Below are 17,134 nucleotides of genomic sequence, written 5' to 3' on the forward strand. Positions count from 1 at the left end.
CTGGAGCAGGGTTAGAACTAAACTCTGCAGGGCTATGGCCCTCCAGGAACTGAGTTTGACACCCCTGGGATAGGTCTATTAACCTCAAACTAGTTGTTTTTAATTAAAGGAATCAGTTATTTAGAATAATAAAACATTTGGGCTGTTACCAGGCAAATCATTATCAACAAACTCATCTTTTCAATACAGAGGAAATGCAAAAGCTTCATCGGACGTGGCATTTAGATGTATTTACACACTGTTTAGTGCAGGACAAGAATGCATTTAACCTGCAGTTACCAATGCATGAATAATGTTTTGATATGCCAGACATAAAATGTTGAATACTCATTTGAAATTATAAAAACTTAATTATAAAAAAAAAAAAAAATCAAAAGATACTTTAAATGTGAAATTAAAATGGCCAGTATGTGTCAGCAAGTCACTGTTAATAAGTGAGTCATTGCGATTGAACCAAATCATTTAAACGGTTGATTCATTCAGAAACGAAACACTGTCATGTTGCTCAGAGATGCAAAATTTTGCTTTGGTGGCTGTGTTTGGAATAAATTTTTGTTGTAGAAATAGAGCAAAAACCGGCAATATGGTGTCTAAAACGCAAGTCTCTTAGTTTGCTGTCCTGTTGTAAAAAAAAAAAAATATATATATATATATATAAATATATATATATAAATATAAATATATATTTAATAAATATAAATATAAATATATATATATATATATCATTGGCGGCTGCCGGTCTTTCAAAGAGGGGAAGCTCATTTTCGGCCTACATTAAAACCCTCTGATGGTCTTCATTTGTAATGACACTCGGGGTCTTTTTGACCTCAGACAATAACATTTCATTTTGTAATAGTAAAATATTTAAATTTTTTACAAATATAATTTTACTCTGTTCAATTATGTTTTTACTAAACTTTGTACAGTTTTTGGAGGATTTAAATCTTTTACATTTCTATAAATAAATAAATATTTATTTAAATAGGCTTTTTTTTTTTTACAAAAAAAGAAAAAAGCATTTCAGGTAAAATTCACTTCATAAAAGACCCAGATTTCTAACTTTCATACATGGGGATACCATGGATAATTTTATAAGGTTTAATGTAAGATTTTTGCCCATTTTTGGGGAAATTCAGTTTAAAAATGGTAATAAATCACTTTAACCACTAGATGGCTATAGTGTGTGTGTGTGTGTGTGTGTGTGTGTGTGTGTGTGTGTGTGTGTGTGTGTGTGTGTGTGTGTGTGTGTGTGTGTGTGTGTGCGTGCGCGCGCACATTTTCAATCTTAGTTACCAATTCAATTTTGTGGTGGTTCTGCATTTTACAAATATCAAGAAATATTGCCGCAGTTTGTCTTTCGAATACACTTGAGAAATCCGCGATCATGGGACTGAGCGTGAAACAGCTTCGCCGACTTCTTATGGTGCAGACCGCTGTCAGTCAAAAGGAGATCGACAGATCCTCCAATCATCACGCGGAAGCCCAGTCTTCATTCACCTCCAGAGACGCTGAGCGTCCGTGGGCGGGACATAATCGCAGCATTTATCCAATGACCGTCTAGCTTCGGAGCACTGAAAAAAACTGTTCAAAGAAAGCCCCATTGAAGTCGCTCGGCTTCTTTAGGGAAATGCACTGTGACGCTGCGGGAATGTATGAGAAGAAAATCGAGTCAGCCGACTTGTAGCTGATTAACACAATACATAATACACAATAGTACATATTTGACCGTTGTTTTTTTTTTTTACATTACGTGGGGTTGATGTCTTGTCGAGATTTTATAAACTGCTAGTTTGGTCTCCCTAGGCAAGCACAGCATACACAGCATAATAGAGCATACATATGGGCAGGGGTTCACTTCATTTCCTTCAAGTTCAACTTCAGAATATGACGGGGTTTCGTTTTCAGCGGTGTCTGCACCACTAACGCCTGTTTTGTCCGTCTGCATCTGTCTTGTGATTTTAGCGCCAGTTTGCCCTCCTGCCCATTATTTACTGACATAGCTTCCAGGGAGCGATTTTTTTTTTACTCAGTAATTAATGTGTTTTAAAATGTAGCGAAGTACAATACTTCAAACTAAATATACTTAAGTAAAAGTAAAATTACAGATTAAAAAAAATACTTAAAAAAGTAGAAGTACACAAAAAAGCTACTCAATTACAGTAACGCGAGTAAATGTAATTCGTTACTTTCCACCTCTGATGAACAGTGTACAACTCACAAATAATAATAATAGAATTTATTTATAATAGCCTTATAATATATATATATATATATATAATAGCCTTATTTATATGAATGCAGAATAACATTAATAATTCATAGAAATAAATACACAATTAATGAATTAATATAACTAATATAAATTTAATATAATAAATTGTTTTTGTTTATTATCCACATCCCATTCAATTTGCATAGCAGCAGTTGCAGTAAATTTGCATTGATGAATAAACAAAATCTACTTATGTCAAGGCTAATTAATCTTGAGCATATTGATTTATAAATATCATATATCCATAGTTTGTTAGATAGCTACTTTAGTTTAACATGTAAAATATGTGGATCCTATAGAAACAGTTTAGAATAGCTTAATTAGTCCAGTGTTATTTTAGTATTAGTTATTTATTTTGCTATTTAATCATGCATTAAATATTTATGTATGATATTTGCGGACATATGATGAACATATGATAAAGCCAGGTGCTAAATTATTTTTTTCATTTTGATTACACACAAGATGAAAAAAGATGTACAGAGGGATTTCAGCATATTTATATATTTCCGGCATATTTTTTTTATTTTTATTAAAATGTCTCATTAATCAGGCCAGTAATGATTTATTAACAAATCCCTCTGGAGATATCTTCAGAATACAGAATATAAGTGTATAACTGGAGAGTTTGGTGCACATAGCTGCTACAAGATGTTTGTACTGAGGAATGACAAAAAACTCATTTTGAGAAAACGGCATTTAAAGATTTGTAATGTAAAAGCTAATTATTTTTTTTTAGTGGAAACAACTATTTACAGACACAATATCTTGTCAAATCCTTAGCAATCAACAATACAAACCAACTAAAACACATCAAAATCTATAACTCATCATTTATGGCCTTCAACTAAACAGAAAAAGTCAAAAACACTGTGGAAATGTCAGAGCACGTCACGTGATGCGTCTGAACCAATCACGTTGTCGGAAATTGGCATCAGCCAATGAGATTCACTTTTAGTGTTAAATGCCCCATTGTACTTTCACAATTGGTTGCTGATGAAAAGGAAATGACCATATTTGGATCCGAGAACATTGTACGGGAGAGAGAGCTTTCCAGGGTGCAGACAGCAATCGCGGAGCACCATGGTGATTTAGAACCCCAACTGAATTTATGAGAAATCTACAGACGCAAATAGACTAAAGGTGTAGTAAAATAAAGACCTATATGTGTATTTTGGACTTTTTTTTCACCACAAGTCTGAAAGAAGACATGTTATTGAAGACAAACAGCCCCAAATCTCAAAATTGACCAGTAAAAAAAACGATGTTTTTGCATGTGTCTCACCCATAGACTGTAAAAAAAAAGTCTCAAGTGTTTAGCGTTAGATAAACATCATACGATTTGTTTCGTCACCTCACTTAAGTGAAAAAAGTCACTAATCGACTGCATGATTCAATAATGACTTTATTAGAATTGCAATTATACTTTTTTAAAACCATTGCTTTAAATTGCGTTGTTGCCTATATCGGCGCGTTCGGCCGAAAAATAAGTAAATCGTAACGCAGTAAACCCCTTTTACATTCAGCATCATAGGAGCATAGTAAATATAATGATTAGCATCTTGGTCTGCTCTAGGAGATAACATCGTCATCGAACCTGGTCTGTCTAACACCGAAAGACGTAACCGTTAGTACCAACCACTTCTTGCACTGCAACAACTCGCTAATCGAAAAAACATAAGCTATATAAAATAGATCAACTTACCGTGTGCTTTTTTTCGTTGGAAAACAGCAGCTCGCTTTTCTTGGTCCTCGTTGAGAAGCATCGCAACGCAATCATGAGTTATTTACTAAACTGAAAGATTATGATTTGAATTTGTGAGTGACAGACAAGTAGAAGGGTGGGGGCACACTGGGGGGCCAATCAGTTTTCAGGAGGGGCCAGTGCCCCCATGGCCCCTCCCCTGGCTACGCCACTGGTGTGTCCAGTTGAGAAAAAGTGAAGATTGCTCGGTTTGCTTTAACTGGGTTACTGTGCTGTGAGCAAGATAGATAAGTGTTTTGACCTGTTTGACTACTTCTCCCAAACATTTATAGCATGTTGGAGAGTGTGGGTTGGTTGGAACAGGGTTTGGTTTTATGCTGTAACATAAATTCTGTTCTCTTTACCTAAACTCATTTAATTTATCAAGGCATTAGGCAAGGCAAGATAAAATCAAATAACATGTGGAAAGCAGTACCTTACTTGGACACCAGTGTATTCTCTGCATTGAATGGGTTCCATCAGAATGAGAGTTCAGATAGCTGATTAAAACATCACAATAATCCACAAGAATTCTACACAATCCTTAATCAACTAAAGTCCATCAATTAACATCTTGTTAAGTTGATGTAATTTGTTAAAAATATATATATATTTTTTAATTAGATTTTTCAAAACAAACAGTACAGCACATTCCTTGAATTATTTATTTGCAATCAGTTTTTCATTCATCTTAACTGAAACTAAAGCAAATTCAAAATTGATAACCAATATGGATGGATGTGAAGTGATTAGTAATGTGGGTTAAATATTTGTTATTTGCAAACCAAATTGGGAAAATGAACATTAAAAGCCAAAGTTCCATGGCTTACAAACTAGAGGTATTGACTATATTTGTAATAGGGCTGTCAATCAATAATTTTTTTTTTAATCTAACTGTATTTTTATGTTAAATGAGAAAGTATTAAATAGACATTACAGATAGTAACTTTAGAAATAAATATTATATTTGATTCAACATAAAATTCAGTGAACATAAAAATGTATGCTACAACGGCCTAACATAAACTATGGAACATAAAAGAATATTTTTATTCTCCGGATATTTGAGAAATATCTAATTTTTTTGTTCTGTTTTTTTTTTTTATGCAATGGAAGTCATTGGTAACCAAACAGCTTTGTTACAAACAGTCTTCAAAACACCTATCCCCCTATCTATCCCCCCTCCCATATTCATGGATTCATGAATGATAATCAGGCTGTGTGTGTTCGCTCGATGGATTCACTGAAATTGAAACAGGGACGATAATAGGTGAGCACCAGTCAATGAGATTGTGCATTAGTTCCACCCATTACCAGAAAACCTGTAAGTTCTTAAAAGCTGAAAAAAGCCAAAGGAACACCGCAATTTTTTTACAGGAAAATATAAAAAAAATATATTGTTTACATGTAGCATGTTAGCTGCAAGACTCTCCGTTCTCTCTCTGCTCTCACCAAAGTGACTGTTACAATAGAGTTTATGATACATCCGGTGTGCTGTGCATTCATTGATATGAACTGAAAAATAGCATAAATTATTTGATGGAGAGTAAAACTCTGAAGTGCTCAGTCAAGTGCTCAGTGTTCGGCGAGTGAAAATATATCTGTGCTAAACTTATTCTTAGATGTGAGGAGACCGCGACTTACTTGGCTCTTGCTTTGGAGGGTCCTGCACTTCAGGTCCTCATTGATCTGTCCCCCGAAGAGCGGCGTGATCTCCAGGCACTCACCACTGCCCTCAATAACCGCTTCGGGCAGAGAACCTCCGCAGAGCAGAACAGGGAGGAGCTTACTAACTGATGTCGATGTGAAGGAGAGAGTGTGGGCGCATTCGCCGCTGACATACGTGTCCATGCCCGGAAAGGCTACCCTACCTTCCCGGCCACAGCGAGGGAAGATCTGAGCCTCCATGCTTTCCTGTGGGGGGCCTTACACCTGTTGTCCCCCAAGATCTAAGTGAGGCACTGAGAGAGGCTGAGCGAGCTGAGGAGGTGCTTGCAGGCTGGGCCAGCGACAGGTCAATATCCGCTCTATCGCCAGCTGACCACAGCAGAACAAGAGGTAGATGGGGTCCAGCCTTAGGAGGAGGAGGTCAGCTGGGCTCAACCAGTGACCCCCCGACGGAGGTCGAGACTAGACCGCTGCTTCCGCGGTGGAGAATTGGGGCAATTCGGCAGGGACTGCTCTGCCCCGAGCACCTGGCCCCGGGCATTGTCACCCCTGGGAAATGACCTTGGAGTGAGGCAGTGAGTGGACCCTCACCCCGTTCTTTGGCGCCCCTCCACAACGACTGCCCTCCTGTGGGGCACTGCGGGCTTACCAGAGGATTGTACCTTGACTGTGTTATTGATGGGCAGCCCTGCAGCGCCCTGGTGGAAACGGGGTCCACCATTTGCTTGCTATGAAAAGGACTGTTACCAGGGACAGCCGGTCCTCTTCTGGAGGACTGGACCCCCACCAATACCGAACTCCTCACTGTCACGAGTGAAAGGACAGTAATGCATGGGAAGTTGTTGTCTGTGGTGGGGATGAATCGAGTTGTTGGCGTGCCGGGGCCCACCCTTTGCCTAGGTAACGATAGTGTGCCACTCTGGTTTGGTTAGAGCCGTCATGGAGAGCCTGCCGCCCCGCAGCCACCGCCTAGACACCAGTGCTCACTGGCTCCGGAGCCCAGCAGCCATACAAGATCTGCAGAGACTCAGGGGGTGCACCAGGGAAGTATTGCAGCTCAGACCAGTGCTTCCCAGTCATTACCACTGCACGCTACATTTGCCCACCCATCACCTGAGATTGTTGCTGCTGTAAGATTAATAAGGGAATTAAGATCAATATAACTCAAAGGGGATTGAATTACAGTGAATAAGAACCTAATTAGTATGCAAATTATTCAGAATTAATATTTAACACTTTATCAACTATTCGTCCACTGATAAATTGAGATTAGGGTATTTTATCAATTCTGGACAAAATATTATCCCGTGGCCTATGGTAATAATATCATAAAATTATGATAACTGATTATGAGCAAGGTAACAGAATCTACATTTTAAGGCAGTAACTTGTAAGCACACAGCACGAGACACTGGTATGTAAAATCAACCAAAGCTTTATTGAACTACTCTAATACACACAAACTAAACTAATGAAAACACACAAACATTCATTCAAACAGTGACAGAGAAAAGTGATGTTATTAACAGAGGGTTAATGGAGACCCAAGTGTCTAGCGTTAGACACTATTTCTTGACGGCAACCTGAGAGAATCAATCTACTAGCAATTTAATCTTAGTTCGTTTTCTTAGTAAGATTTGCACCAGTTCAGCAAGAATTAGGAGATATTATGTACTTGCGTTTGGATGCTCCTGTGGGCGCGTGTTGCTGGAGAGGGAATCTCTGGCGCTGATTGGCTGGCAGTCGGTCGATGATGCGTTCTGAGGGACAGCACTCGATGGTGAGTGGTTGGTTGGCTTTGCCGGGTGGCGCTTCGTTCGCGAGACTTCCTTGAGTTGATGAGTTTTGAGTGAGCTCTTGGTGGTTTGAAAAGTACACGCTGGACGATGGAAAGGTCAGCACAAAACATAGGCAAGAGCCAAAGTCACTGCAAAAAGGAGGGCAAAAAGCAAGCATAGCTGCTTGTCATTGTGTTACAAGCGTGTCCATCTGAGCCTTCCTTCTTAGTGCGACAGCCAATCAGATATTGTCTTGGGAAGGACCTACGCCCCGTTCTCCGGTTCTTGCATGTAATTAGCATAATGTCCACGTGATCACGTGTGTCCAAACTCCTGAGAGTTTAGTTTTAATAAGCAAACTTAATGGTTTAAATATGGTGCATCCTGCACACATCTACTTTATATCAAAATTCTAGAAATCATTTACCCATCAAGTAGGTACCAAAGTACATATACTTCCCATAGTTGAGGTGGAAGTAAATAAGGATTTAGCCGTGATAAGTGTTTAACACACAAAATTAACTTGAGTAATATAAAGCATGCATAATACAGAGAATACACATGTATGAGGCAACTTCTGGTGATTAGTTCCTATAATTGAGGTAGAAAACCCCATGAATAGGCTGTAATGAAAGTTAAACACACAGAAAGAATTCCACAGGTTATATAAAACATACATGATAATTGTTTGTATTAAACTACAAGTGGGTTAATTTCAGTCTATTGGTTTTGGAGACAAAGTCTCTGGATTGTATAGCTGCAGAAAGGAGGTGTTCCCTGGTTTAAGGTTTGTGGTGATCCTGGGCCATAGGAATGCCTTAACATCCTTCGTTTTCTGATAAAGCTGGGGATTTATGCATTGGGGTCACCACAGGGTTTCTTGGCCATTTGGTCTTAAGTTTGGGGAACAAAGTGAAATCTTTTCCTGCTGTCCTGGCATTGCTGGTATGAGATTAGACAAAAAGGCAAAGGGGGGGGGGGGGGGGGGTGACATCTCCTTTAGCCATCTTGGCAACATGACTGTGTTTTATGACACACTAATGGTTTGATGGGGAAACGTTCCGAACTGTGGAATGCGGTGTTGGGTTCATTTTATGAAATGGACTGTTCAAGGATAATCCTACATATTCCCCCTTTTCGATCGGTGATGTTCCAGGTGAGGACATCGGCGAGCGCTGAAGAAAATAGGCAGAGAGAGAGACAAGCACACATACAAACACAACACTCCATGACTTAGCTGAGTTCTGATGCAAGATTTCGCTTTTGACAATATTGTGGGCCTATGGCGAGACAGGTTAACAATTATAATGATGATGGTGGCTTTCTTGATTACCCTAGTTTTGGTGGTGCGACGCACGGGTAGATGCGTAATCTTAATTAAATTGGTCGAGTTCTCAGATTCAGGATCTGGTTATTCATTAATCCTTTGGTAGAGGAGGAAGGACCATAAGCATTATGATGTAGCTAACGACAGTAGAGGCGCACAGAGTGGTGACTGCGGCCGACCAGGCCCGAATTATGTGAGAACTGAGTGGCGGAAAACAAGCGTTTGCCTTTAAGGCCGTGTTGATGGGGGTCAAATTAAGAGTTCCATCCTCCTTGATCCTTTGTTTCGACTCGGGATCAAGGGTAATGGAGTGTTGTTTGAAATAATTTCTAGATTTTCACGTTCCATTTGAGATTCGTCACCTGATAGGTGGTCGAAAGCTAAATCATCGGTATGGAGGATCTACGTACAACTGCATGGTTATAGTTATTTCATCAGTTGCGAGAGTGCCATGACGGGTAGCTCATGGGACTCTGCAATCCACGTTTTTGCACAGTGAACGTAGTGAGTCAATCCTATCGTCAGGATATACCCTATACCAAGTTTCTGAAGGTTTAAGATTGTTTAGGTGAGAGGAGTGGAGAGTGGAAGAGAAGGAAGGGAATAAAGAAAGTGAGCATTAGTAATGACACCGGTGGGATACTAATTACTTCTTGTTAGTGGGGCAATCTCAAAAGAGTGGGTGCATATCATTTGAACGACTCAGAGTAAGGTGTTTTTGAAGACAATTGAGTGTTTCATTAAATGTAGTGTAGTGTGTGGTGAAATTTGATCTGTGTCAGTCACTTTTGGTTTCCCCCTTTTCTTGTCTGTTGGAGCCCAAGTGCCTGTTTATGTGGTTTCGGTGGACCCAACGTAGGACTGGCTCATTGCGCTTTTGGCTCATCTTGATTCAGTATGCGACAGGTGAGAGCTTGTCCACGATTTCATAGGGTCCTGTCCAGCAAGGCTGAGTTCTTGGTGAGAGGCTTTCTGGTCGTAATAGGCTTTGCGTCCTTCTGCACTTTTCTGTAGTTGTTGTTGCGTAAAGGCAAAGGCTGTTCTTAGATGGCTATGCAACTCTTCAAGATACTGGTGGGTGGTATATGCCGTAACAAGGCTCATGTAACCTGGCTGGTAGAGCAGGTTTGAGCGGCAGTGTTATTAGCCGTCCCGTTATTAGCTCAAAGGGTGGCACCCCTGTGGACTTGTTAGGAGTTGCTCTGTTCCACGGTCAGAGTTGACTTTCAGCGGAAGTCCAAATCTTGAAAAGATATGGTTAGGAGGCAGGCCGTGGTTTGAGCTGCATCATTGAGAGCGGGAAGGCACTCTACCCATTTGGTGAATTCACAGACGACGGTGAGGAAATATTTTTTACCCCTTGTTGACTTTGGTAGGGGTCCGACCTAGTCGATTTGGAGGTCCGACCATGGGAAGGACATTCCTTTTCACTGTAGTGGTGCTCTGTGGTTCGGGTTCGTAGGTTGGAATTGGCAACACACCAGGCACGCTTTTACATACTCTGCTACATCTTGCTGCATGCCTGGCCAGTATGCCACTTGTCTTAGCGTTTCATAAGTGGCTTTGGCGCCGTGGTGTCCAGCACATGGTGCATCGTGGTAATGTGTGAGCATCACCCCTTTGCCGAAATAGAACAACGTAAAGAAAATATAAAGACCAACCAGCGTTTTTCAGCTTCCAAAGGAATGTATCTTATAAACTGATTCATTTACTAAATTAGAAACAAGACACATGCAGTGTATTTCAGTGTAGCCTTTACACGTTCACTGTTACAGTACAACTAACTCTGAACTGCGTGATTTGATAATAAAACACATATTTTACTATTATTTTAGTGTTTGTAATTAAAACAATATTTACATACTTTTAAGTTTTTAACTTTATTGAAACTTTATACTACACAAGCACCAGTGGTGTTTCATGATGTCTTTGACAGGTCACCATACTTAAAATGTAAGCCAAACGTGGCTTTTGATGAATAATTCACAAACAAATAATTTTAATCAAATATGTTGTTCAGTTTGTTTTTTTTGAATCTGTCCAGCACTGTAAACTACACTTCTTCAGTTAACCTTTACAGAGTTAACATTTTTTTTCTGTACTTTATAAAATTTACCTTACATAGAATAAATGATAATGTCTTCAGTGCAAAGGAAATCATAAAGACTGACCTTGCCATTTGAGCTCAGTGAAAGCACTTTCTGTATCTATTTGTATTAAAGCAATTCATCTGCTTTCCTGTATTGACATTAATCACATAAAACCCTTCTTCTTCTGTTAAACCTCTACACAGATGGACATAAACAGCACACTGTCCCTCATGCAACTGCAAGGGTAAATCAGGTTACACGGCCTGACCTGCCCTGTGGCTCTGGAATATTTATCTATCCCAAGACATTTGTGTTTCCCCAAAGTGCTGATGTAAAATGCCCCTCATAGAATTCCAACTTTGCCCTCTCACTTAATGGATATAAACTGACAGAATCAGTAACATAGAACAGTGACAGAAGTGATAAATCTATATTATTGTTATGGGGGTCTGGTGCAATAATCCCTGACTGAATAGGTCAGAGATCCAAATCACTCTTTTTAAGACAAGTAAATCATATATTAGGGGTGTAACGATACGCGTATTCGTATTGAACCGTTCGGTACGAGGCTTTCGGTTCGGTACGCGGTACGCATTATGGACCGAACGGTTCGTTGGACTAATTAATTATATTTGGAAAATAAAAAAAATTGTGAAATATAATGATATGCGTTCAACAAGGTAGCCCAATAACCCAAACGACGTAACAGGCAACGCCCCCTGACACCCCCGAAGAAGAAAAAAACACCAACTTATATGTTTATGTTAGGCTACTCAGTCAGGCGCTCGCTCACTCAGTAATACGCGCTGAAGGTGCGTTGCAAAATGGCCAATTCGTTTAACAGACCAGAAATAGAAGATCCTCCAATAACCAACAGGTCTGTTGTTTGGGTGCACTTTGGATTCCCTGTAAGCTATAATGGTGATGGCAAGAGAGTGGTGGATAAAAAAAAAAACGATATGTCGCGTCTAGGGTATACCTATGGGGTACACCAGCGGGAATACAAAAAAAAAAAAACACCAGCGGGAATACTTGAAACATGTCAACTCATTTACGCCGACATCACCTTAGTGTGTCAGTATCTGGGAAAAGACGGAAAAAAGGAGAAAACATACACACAACAAACTATCCCCGCAGCATTTAGACAGATATTTCCAACGGATTCAAACAGGGCAAAAGACACGGCGACATTTACGTTATAGCCGCGGATATGAGACCTTACTATTTACCATTCATTTACCATTCATTCTATCATCACCATTATAGCTTACAGGGAATCCATTTCTGGTCTGTTAAACGCATAAGCCATTTTGCAACGAGCCTTCAGCGTGTATTACTATTACTGAGTGAGCGAGCGCCTGGGTTTTAAGAACATGCTTAATGTAATTGAGCCCCGTTACAATTTTCCTTCACGAGCCCATTTCAGACAGACCGTAATTCCTGCTTTGTTCCAAAAAACATAAGCCCTATAGAGAACCAATTGAGTAAAAACACAGTCAATATAAAGAGTTATAGAGTTTCATATAAAAAGTTACATCTTTGTATTTGTTCATAACTAATATAACATTTTCATTTTTTTTTTATAAGGAGCTGTTTTTGTTTTATACAGTAGTATGCTGCTAAGAAAACACCATAGAAGATGGGTAAAGAAAAGCTCCATCATTGTTCAATGTAAAAAAAAAAATATATATACTTTGTTAGTTTTAATAAATAAAGCATTTTGTAAAAATCAAGGAAATTTATCTGCCAATTATTTCTTTTTGCTGTATCTAAAACGTACCGAACCGTACCGAACCGAACCGTGACACCAGTGTATTGTATCGAACCGAACCGTGAATTTTGTGAACCGTTACACCCCTAATATATATATATATATATATGTAGATGTTGTGAAAACACAGGCAAACAGTACATAATATATAGTGTTATGGCGCTAATCGCAAATATCGATCTACATAGAGATAACTCTAGAAACCTCAGATTACTTAAACAACACAAGAATTACTCACCACACTGGGAATATACAGTTCAATTTATAGTTTCAATCTGCAATTATTATAGAAGTTCAACAAGCTTCAACATGAGAACAACATGGTCTTTTCTGTCTGTCTCTTTTTCAACTGCGTGTGCCCTTTTCGTCAGCTATCACATGAGCCACTGAAACAACGTTCTTGAAGGGGCAGCACCCAACATCCCAGCCCCCAATGACCAAACAGATCATTCAAAGTAAGTAAAGGTGATGCCTCAACTAAACTAGTTCAACTGATAAAACTGGCTTCTAGGAGGCAGATTTTATCCACAGGACGGCTGAAGACTCCTGTCTGTGTTTTCACTTCCACAGTACGCAAAAGTCCATCTGTACCATGGTAAACTTGAGTAATCAGACCTAGTGGCCAGTGATTGCATGGTGTATTTTCATGCAGAATGATCACAAGATCTCCTGCTTGAAGATTATGCTTAGGTTGTAGCCATTTCTGGCGTTGCTGCAGTGCAGGCAAATATTCTTTAATCCATCTCGACCAGAATAAATCTGCCAGATACTGGACCTGGCGCCATCTGCGTCGGTAAACATCTTGTTTTACGAAAAACTCCTTGAGGTAGAGTTGGACCGGAACAGAGTAACAACAGATGATTTGGGGTTAGTGGTAGAGGATCTGATGGGTCATCTGAGAGTTTAGTGATTGGTCTACCATTGACAATAGCCTCAACGCAACAAAACAGTGTTGTCAGACCCTCGTCATCTGGTGCCTGCTGCAATAGGACAGTGTTGGAATGGAACGAACAGTGCGAATTTGTCGCTCCCAAACACCACCCATGTGGGAGGCAGCAGGTGGATTGAAGATCCATTTTACATTGTTCTGCAGCAGGTAATCAGAAATCTTTTGTTGATTCCATTCACTGATGGCTTTCTGTACTCTCTTAATCCACCAACGAAATTAGTCCCGTTATCTGACCGTATTTCAGAAGGGGAACCTCTCCTGGCAATGAATCACTGTGCGTTTATCAAGCGTCATGCGTTTATAAAGGAATCAGTATCTAGGGTGTGAGCGACTTCGACATGTAAACAAATATCCATACCTCTTTTGTTCACTGATTGCCTTCTTAATCAAGAATGGCCCGAAGTAGTCTATGCCCATTCGAGTGAATGGAGGCTCACACGGTGTCACTCTAGAGTCAGGTAAGTCTGCCATTTGCTGGGCTTGTGGCTTAGCTCTTAACTTGCGACACTATAGGCATGACTTCAGAGTTTGGGTAATGACAGCACGTCCCTTTAGAATCCAGAAATGTTGACGAATTTCTGTAAGAACTCGCTCTGGACCTGCATGACCCAAGCGCAGATGATAGTGACGAATAATTAGCTGGGTGACTTGATGATTGTTAGGTATGATCATTGGATGTTTAGCCTTGTAAGGAATTGGGGCATTCATTAGTCTGCCTCCGACACGAAGGAGTTGATCAGTTTCATCTTTAAAGGGTTTAAGTTTGAGAAGAGAACTAGGCTTGGCTTCAGTAGATCTGAAAGTTGCAGCTTGTATGCAATTGAGAATGGCTAACTCTGCTTGCTGGAGCTCACCAACAGTGATGGGGTCAGAAAGATGCTCACTTAGTTTCTTGAGTAACAAAGCCTTGAGACGCAACAAGATAGCAGTAGCTCTTTTCAAACGATGCCAACTGGAGTATTGTTCCAGTAGTCTGTCTACTGCATTTTTCATTGCTTGGTTTGGTGTTATGCTAGCTGCATAAACTTCTTTGCCTCGTTTGATCTCTGCTTCATCCGGCAAGTCATTTATAATAGGTTGAGCAGGCCAATGTTCCTCATCGTATCTAAGAAAGTGTGGACCTGATTTCCATCATTCACTTGCCAAAATCTCTCTCATAGTCATCCCTCTAGAGATGTCATCCGCAGGGTTAGAGGCAGAATCAATATGTCTCCACTGGCATGATTCTGAGTGTTCATGTATTTTTGATATACGGTTGGCGACAAATGTCTGGAAACGACAATGCTTGTTTTTAATGTACTGAAGTACAATAGTACTGTCCGTCCAAAAGAAAGTCCTTTCAATTGGGATCTCTAAGTATTGCTTGATATGCTGATCCAGCTCCGTAGCAACAACTGCTGCTAGTAGCTCCAGTCATGGTATGCTAACTGGCTTGATTGGAGCAAGTCTGGCCTTTGACATCACCAGTCTGCAGGTGTCACCAATCCTGATGTATGAAACAGCACCGTAAGGCAGTTCTGAAGCATCAGAAAAGTGATGGAGCTGGGTTGGTAACAAACAACTTGTAGATGTTGGTCTAAGGCATCTTGGAATTGTCAGTGCTGACAACAGAGGTAAGTCGTTCAACCATCTGTGCCATTGTGCTGCTATGTCCACTGGTAACACCTCATCCCACTTAACTTTCATGCGGCACAATTCTTGAAAGATTGCTTTAGCTTTAAGCACGAAAGGGCTTGTGAATCCTTAAGGATCATAGATGGAACTGGTAGTGCTCAATACTCCTCTCTTTGTTAGAGGCTTGTCCACTGACTTGACATCGAATGTGAAGCAATCTCGTTCTACATCCCAAAGGACGCCCAGTGTTCGTTCAAATGGCAAATCCTCTTGGTCAAGGTTTAACTCATGTAATGATTTTGCCCAGTCATCAGCTGGTATTGACTTCATCACTTCCTTAGAATTGCTTAACCACTTGGTTAACCTAAAGCCTCCGCAGGTGAGCAGTTCCCGGAGTTCGGAAGCGAGTTTAATGGCAGCCTCCTCTGTTGGTACTGACTTAAGGCAATCGTCGACATAGAAATTTCGCTTAACCGTTTCCACTGTGTCATCAGAGAAGTTTCCATGATTGTCCTCAGCCACTCGTTGCAAGGCAAAATTGGCAGCACTAGGACTCCAGACACCTCCAAACAGATGAGCTGTCATATGATAATGCTTAGGTGGTTTGTTGGGGTCGTTATCTTCCCACCACAGGAAGCGAAGCACATCTCTTTCCTCAGACGGCACTCGGACCTGATAGAACATGCGTTCAATGTCCGCATTCAAAGCAATGAGTTCTTGTCTGAACTTGAGAAGGACTCCTAGCAGCTTATTGGTAAAGGTCTGGGCCTTGATGAATATGGTCATTTAATGAAGTACCTTGGTACCGTGCTGCACAATCAAAAACAATATGAACTTTCTCTGGCTTACGTGGATGTAGCACTGGATGATGTGGCAGGTACCACACGCAGCCATCTTTTCTGTTAATATCGACGACTTCTTCTGCGTAATTTTTGCGCAAAGAGTCTCCAATACCCTCTGTACACTTCTGAAGCAAAGTTGGGTCCTTTTTAGCCTCTTTCCTAGAAGGTCTAATCGATGCTTGGCCATCGTGTAGTTATTGGGCAGTTGGGATGGATGTTCTTTAAACGGGATAGGAAGTGTGTAATGACCTTCCTCTTTGACTGCTTGTTTGTTCCATAGGGCCACAACCTGCTCATCAACTACTGACTGCGAATCATGGTTCACATGGACTGGATCATCCAATTTCCAAAATCTTTCAACTGCTTGTTGTAGAGAATGGTCAGCTCGAATAAAATTGGCAGAAACAGATGTAGAGCCATCAGCTACTGGTCCATGGAGTGTCCATCCCAGGCCAGTAAGAATTGCATTTGGTTCGCCAGACTCACCACAGCATGTGTCAAGAGGAGCAAGTATGTCTGGTTGGTCTAGACCTATTAGCATGTGAACCTCATCAGCTAGATCAGCATCAGGTAGACTGATTTCATCCGCAATTTCCCGCAGATGCGGCCACTGAAACAGCTCCAGCTGTGTGACTAAGCTGTCTAGACTTATGTTCAAGTGATCTCGACAGAGCACTCCTTTCATCAGGAAAGAGTTCCTTTGTTGAGCATCTTCAACTCGTAGATCCATTGCTAAGGTGACTACATTGAGGTTTTTGGTCTCCATAGTGTTCCGTTTTATGTTCATTTTGCGTGATTCCAGTTTAAGAGCATTAACTAGGGTCTTAGACGTGAAGGTCCCATTTGAGCCACTATCAAGCAAAGCAAAGACATTCATAGAGAATCGTTTGTGTCTGTCTGAAACTACTACAGGCAAAATGGGAAGTGCAATCTTCTTTTGACTGACTTCACTGCATTTTCTGGTAGCATGTGCTTGAATGGCTTGTGACGGGTCGACAGCTGATTCATCTTCAGTAGCTTGATTAGTAGATTGGCTTTTGTCGTTGTCAGAAGCTACGATGGCAGAGTGTAGCCAACTG

General features: G+C 40.4%; 1 protein-coding gene and 1 long non-coding RNA gene across 3 annotated transcripts in view; one reads left to right on the forward strand and one right to left on the reverse strand.

Annotated features, from left to right (window-relative positions):
• Positions 1–17,134, reverse strand: part of LOC132101326 (uncharacterized) — a 963,607-nt gene that overhangs the window by 299,121 nt on the left and 647,352 nt on the right. The gene's annotated exons all lie outside the window — the stretch shown is intronic.
• Positions 1–17,134, forward strand: part of kiaa1549lb (KIAA1549-like b) — a 119,899-nt gene that overhangs the window by 1,913 nt on the left and 100,852 nt on the right. The gene's annotated exons all lie outside the window — the stretch shown is intronic.

Source organism: Carassius carassius, chromosome 23 (genome assembly GCF_963082965.1).
Source record: "Carassius carassius chromosome 23, fCarCar2.1, whole genome shotgun sequence".
Taxonomy (NCBI): Eukaryota; Metazoa; Chordata; class Actinopteri; order Cypriniformes; family Cyprinidae; genus Carassius; species Carassius carassius.